The sequence below is a fragment of the Serinus canaria genome, chromosome 15 (assembly GCF_022539315.1).
Source record: "Serinus canaria isolate serCan28SL12 chromosome 15, serCan2020, whole genome shotgun sequence".
Classification (NCBI taxonomy): domain Eukaryota; kingdom Metazoa; phylum Chordata; class Aves; order Passeriformes; family Fringillidae; genus Serinus; species Serinus canaria.
The window spans coordinates 1888572-1894571 of NC_066329.1; the positions used below are offsets into that span (position 1 = coordinate 1888572).

Sequence of the window (6000 nt, forward strand, 5' to 3'; positions counted from 1 at the left end):
GCTGTGCCAGCCCTGGGGTGGCTGCAGGAGCAGGGCAGGGCCTGTCCCCTGTGAGTCACCTGGGGTCACTTTTGGGTCCCTCATGACAAGAAGGACCTGGAGGGGCTGGAGCATGTCCAGGGCAGGGAACAGAGCTGGGAAGGGGCTGGAGCCCCAGGAGAGGCTGAGGGAGCTGGGAAGGGGCTCAGCCTGGAGAAAAGGAGGCTCAGGGGGGACCTTGTGGCTCTGCACAACTCCTGCCAGGAGGGGACAGCCGGGGGGGTCAGGCTCTGCTCCCAGGGAACAGGGACAGGAGGAGAGGGAACGGCCTCAGGCTGGGCCAGGGCAGGCTCAGGGTGGAATCTGGGGAAATTCCTCCTGGAAAGGGTGGTCAGGCCCTGGCACAGCTGCCCAGGGCAGTGCTGGAGCCCCATTCTCAGTGAGGTTTAAAACCTATGTGCATGTGGCACTTGGGGACATGGATGGACTCCATGATTTCCAAGGATCCTATGATCTCTGTTATTTATCCTGAAAGCAGAGCCCAGCCTGGAACTCCAGCGAGGGGCAGAGCGTGGCAGTGTGGGAATTTGGAGAGCAAAACGAGCAGCATCTCTCCCTGTGCTTCCAAATCATCCCCCTGATTAATCTCCCTGCTGCTGCCGGGCTGTGGAGCTGTGCACAGCCCCTGGAATGTGTCCAGCTCCCTCAAAGGATGGTTTGCACACCGTGAGGTGACAGTGATGAGTGGCCCCCGTACCAACCTGGCTCCGTGCTGGAACGATCCCGCTGCTCCGGGCTGCGGCGCTCCTTAGGAGTGTCATTAATGTTAATTACGGCCCTGCTATTCCATCCAGAGCCGCTGGAGCTTTGCCGTGCTCAGAGGAGAAACTTCTCACCGTGTCCTTTAATGAGGAGTTGAGGCTCCTTCCAGAGCCAGACGGGCGTGAGGATGAATTTAGATAAGGATTAACATCCCCGGAGAGGCGGCACGGCGTTGCTGGCTGGGAGGGAGGGCATGGAGAGGGCAGGGGCTGTGGGCAGTGCTGGCCAGCAGGGGAATGGCCACTGCTGGTCTTGACAGAGCCTGAGCTCTTCCCAGCTCTGCCTTCCAGTCAGGGAGCAGCTCCGCTGTTCCCTTCTTTGAGGTTCAGGAGGTTGGTGGGAGATTCTCCTGACCCTCCTGCCATCCAAGCCCTGACCCGCTGTGGTGGCCCAAGCAGGTGCTGGGCTGGCCAAGTGCTCCAGGGGATTCCTTGGCAATAACGGGATGAAAACCAAAAGCAGGGAGTGCTCATCAGAGTCCAGAGGAGGCCACTAGGATGCTCCAAGGGCTGGAGCCCCTCTGCTCCAGAGCCAGGCTGGGAGAGCTGGGGGTGCTCACCTGGAGAGGAGAAGGCTCCAGGGAGAGCTCAGAGCCCCTTGCAGGGCCTGAAGGGGCTCCAGGAGAGCTGGAGAGGGACTGGGGACAAGGGATGGAGGGACAGGACACAGGGAATGGCTCCCACTGCCAGAGGGCAGGGCTGGATGGGAGATTGGGAATTAGGAATTGTTCCCTGGGAGGGTGGCAGGCCCTGGCACAGGGTGCCCAGAGCAGCTGTGGCTGCCCCTGGATCCCTGGCAGTGCCCAAGGCCAGGCTGGGCATGGGGGCTGGGAGCAGCCCGGGATGGTGGGAGGTGTCCCTGGGACAGTGGGAAGTGTCCCTGCCATGACAGGGATGGGATAAGATGGTGGTTAATGTCCCTTCCATCCCAAACCCTTCCAGGATTGCCCAGTCTGGGGCGGATCTGCCCCACCTGGCTGAGGTTGTGTTGTCTGGGGATGGGGAAACCCCCTCAGGGTGCCCCTTTCAGGGGCTGAATCCCTGTGGAAGCTTCTCCATCTGAAGGAGACTCAGCCCCAGCAGCCCTGGCTGGCCCCAGCTCACCCTTAGTGCCCTTGGGTGGCCCTCCAAGAAACGTAACGGTGGCAACCAAGAAAACAGAAGGGGCTTAATGAGAAACAGCTCCAGCTCCAGGATCCTGGCAATTACCTCTTGCAGCTCCTTCCTGCCCCTGTCTGCTCCCAGTGCTGCTCCTGCAGCCCTGAGGAGGAAGGCGGGGTGGGGGGGGGGAAACCTGTTTGGCTCAAACTCCCTTCAAAGAATTTCCCAGCTTTATAATTTGCAGCTGTAATAAAAAAGTTCCACTTTGTGCTTGGAAAAGAGAATAATAGATCAGTCAGAGTCGAGCCTGGAAATTCAGGCATCCAGGGAAGTGGGGACAGGCACTTGGATAAATATTTAACTGCTGAGGCTTTGATATGAAGGAGCTGCTTTTCCTCTGGCCAGGGGAGGGAGGGATTGTTGCCTCTTTACGGGAATGAGGAGGATTAATGGAACACCTGCAGGATATTCTGTGTTTATTTCTTTATCTCAACCCCAGCTTGTTCAGGAGTGTGAACGTTGCGTGGATCTTGTTCAGGTTTGGGTGGACAACGAAGGAATTTCAGCTTTTCGGGCAGGTTAAAAAAATCCTCTGCCTTGAGTGCTGAAAATCCTTGAGAAGCTGGTGCCATCCTGAGGGATTTGGGATTTGGGATGTGGGATGGCACTGGGCACAGAGTTGTGTGTTTATCCCAGTGCCAAAGGTGACCTGGTGCCTCCTTTCCTGGCTGAGCTGGCTCCAGCTGGGCTGGTTTTGATCCCAGCTCCCCAAGGCTGCTTGGGAATGCTCAGACTCCTTAGCCAGGGTGGGTTTTTTAATGGTTTATTTGGGAATCCTTAGAGAAAATGGTCAGATTTTGCCATCTGTGTGCCAGTATGGGAACAGGAAGGGAGAAGTGGCAGAAATTCTGGAGAGGGGCTTTGGTAAAGGCAAGGAGGGACAGGACACAGGGAATGGCTTCCACTGCCAGAGGGCAGGGATGGATGGGAAACTGGGAATTAGGAATTGTTCCCTGGGAGCACAGACTGAAGCTGTGGCTGCCCCTGGATCCCTGAGACAGTGGGAGGTGTCCCTGCCCATGGCAAGGTTGGGATAAAACGATCTTCAAGCTCCCTTCCCACCTAATCCTTCTTGCCTGAAACAATGCCAGACTGAATCTGAGTGTTTTCTTCCCTTTTTTTGCCATTCCAAAGAATGCCAGATTGAATCTGAGGCTTTTCCCCCTTTTTTTACCATTCCAAAGAATGCCAGAGTGAATCTGAGGCTTTTCTTCCCTTTTTTACCATTCCAAAGAAGTGCCAGATTGAATCTGAATATTTTCTCCCTTTTTTTTACCATTCCAAAGAATGCCAGAGTGAATCTGAGTGTTTTCTTCCCTTTTTTTGCCATTCCAAAGAATGCCAGAGTGAATCTGAGGCTTTCCCCCTTTTTTTACCATTCCAAAGAATGCCAGAGTGAATCTGAAGCTTTTCCCCTTTTTTTTTTGCCATTCCAAAGAATGCCAGAGTGAATCTGAAGCTTTTCCCCTTTTTTTTTGCCATTCCAAAGAATGCCAGAGTGAATCTGAATCTTTTCTCCCTTTTTTTACCATTCCAAAGAATGCCAGAGTGAATTTGAGTGTTTTGAATCTGAGTGTTTTCCTCCCCTTTTTTCACCATTCCAAAGAATGCCAGAGTGAATCTGAGGCTTTTCCCCCCTTTTTTGGCCATTCCAAAGAACGCCAGAGTGAATCTGAATGTTTTGAATCTGATGTTTTCTTCCTTTTTTTCCCATTCCAGAGGATGCTGCTGGTGGAGGAGGCGCGGGGTAGCACTTCACCTGCTCCTTGCTCTGATTTAATCGGGAATATTGTGCAATTAAAGCACTCCAAAAGCCATAAATCTTGGGGGCTGAATCCCGGCCACGCGCTCCCGGCCAGGCTGCAGTGATCTTTAATCCTTTGCAGCTGAAATACCCAGGAGAGGATTTTTATTTTCATTTTTTCTTTCTCCCACTCTATTTCCCTTCCTTTAAGAGCGACGCTTGTGTGGAAATTGGTGTGTGCTGACGAGGAGCAAAGTGGTGAATAAAACATCACCTGGCTCCGGCTGCAGGGGCAGCTCCTGCCCGGTGCTTCAGGTTTAAATTAAACCCGTGCTAATTCTTTTAAATGGCAATAAGAATGGGAGCGACAACAACTGCCTGCAGAGCGGGCTGCTGCTCACTCGATTTCTGGGATTTTTAAGAGTTGGGAATGGAGATGAGCCCTGCCAGGGGCTGGGGAATGGTTGGGGTGTCCCCTTTGGGATGTTTTTTGGGATCAGCCATATTCCAGGAGCAGCACAGCATCACAGTGAACATTGACTCGATTTCCAGGTTTCTTAAGAGTTGGGAATGGAAATGAGACCTGCCAGGGCTGATTGGGGTGTTCCCTTTGGGAAGCTTTTTGGGATGAGCCCTATCCCAGGAGCCTCACAGCTGTGTGAATATTGACTCAATTTCCAGGTTTTTTAAGAGTTGGGAATGGAGATGAGCCCTGCCAGGGGCTGGGGAATGGTTGGGATGTCCCCTTTGGGATGTTTTTTGGGATGAGCCGTATTCCAGGAGCATTACTGCATCACAGTGAACATTGACTCGATTTCCAGGTTTCTTAAGAGTTGGGAATGGAGGGTGGGTGCTGCCAGAGCTGAGGAATGGTTGGGGTGTTCCCTTTGGGATGTTTTTTGGGATCAGCCATATCCCAGGAGCACCACAGCTGCGTGAACATTGACTCAATTTCCAGGTTTTTTAAGAGTTGGGAATGGAGATGAGCCCTGCCAGGGGCTGATTGGGTTGTTCCCTTTGGGATGTTTTTTGGGATCAGCCGTATCCCAGGAGCACCACAGCTGCGTGTTCACAGCTGCGTGAACATTGACTCAATTTCCAGGTTTTTTAAGAGTTGGGAATGGAGATGAGCCCTGCCAGGGGCTGATTGGGTTGTCCTCTTTGGGATGCTTTTTGGGATCAGCCATACTCCAGAAGTATCACAGCCCTGGGAATATTGACTCAATTTCCGGGTTATTTAAGAGTTGGGAATGGAGATGAGCCCTGCCAGGGCTGATTGGGGTGTCCCCTTTGGGATGTTTTTTGGGATGAGCCCCATCCCAGGAGCACCACAGCCCTGTGAACACTGGATTTTTACCCCCTGTAACACACGGATCCCACGGTGCCCATCCTCACATTCCAGCTTCTCCCAGCACATCCTGCTCTTCCAGCCACCACACCACCCCGGGACACCCCAGCAGGGCAAACCTTCCCCGGGCTCCTTTCTGTGGGAATCCCAGAAGCAGCATGCCCACCCTCCCGCCCGGCTGTCAGTCCCTGCCCTCTCCTGGAAGCGGTGACGGGCCCTTTGTCCCGCTGTCTGCTCCTGTTTTTCAGCGCCTGTTGAAACCCTCGGCTTTTTCCCCCCCCAAGCCGCTGATAAGCGTTTGACTGATCCCACCGAGCAGGCGGGGATGAGCCATTCAGGCGGGATTGACACCTCCAGGGATTTGCATTAAACGCTTCAAACTCGCTCGGCTTGGGTTTTTTTTTTTTTTTAATTTTTTTTTTAAATTTTTTATTTTTTTTCATCCATCATCATATATTTAGCAAACTGCGTGTAATTACGGCCCCGATGGTTGGCATTCGCCTATCTGAGAAGGAATCTCTCCCGGCACTGATTTTCCCGAGCATCCCGAGGCAGGAATTAACCCCGATGCTCCGCGAGCTCTGCCTCGGGGGTTGGTTTGGGCTCTCCCGACCGAGGCATGCACAGGAAAAAGGAGGGAAAATGAGGAATTCGGGTCTGCAGAGGGTTAGGGGGTGGTGAGAAGTGAGGGAGAGGGGGATGCTGGGCGTGCTCACCATGTGCTGAGATTTTGGGAAAGGTTTGAGAAGCCAAGGGCTGCGTGGAGGAGGGGCTGACCCCGATGTGCTGCTGGGGACCTGCAGGGAGGGGTAGAATCCCGGGAATACCCAGCTTTGGAGCCTCCTGGAGCAGGGAAGAGGGTGGAACAACCGTAGAGAGAGGCAAAAAACCAGTGGGGATGTCCAGATTTCGGGACATCCCCAAGTCTGGCAGGGAAGGTGCCCTTG

At 53.6% G+C, this 6000-nt stretch overlaps 1 protein-coding gene across 1 annotated transcript in view; it reads left to right on the forward strand.

Moving 5' to 3' along the window:
• Positions 1-6000, forward strand: part of KSR2 (kinase suppressor of ras 2) — a 77069-nt gene that overhangs the window by 22265 nt on the left and 48804 nt on the right. The window lies entirely within an intron of this gene.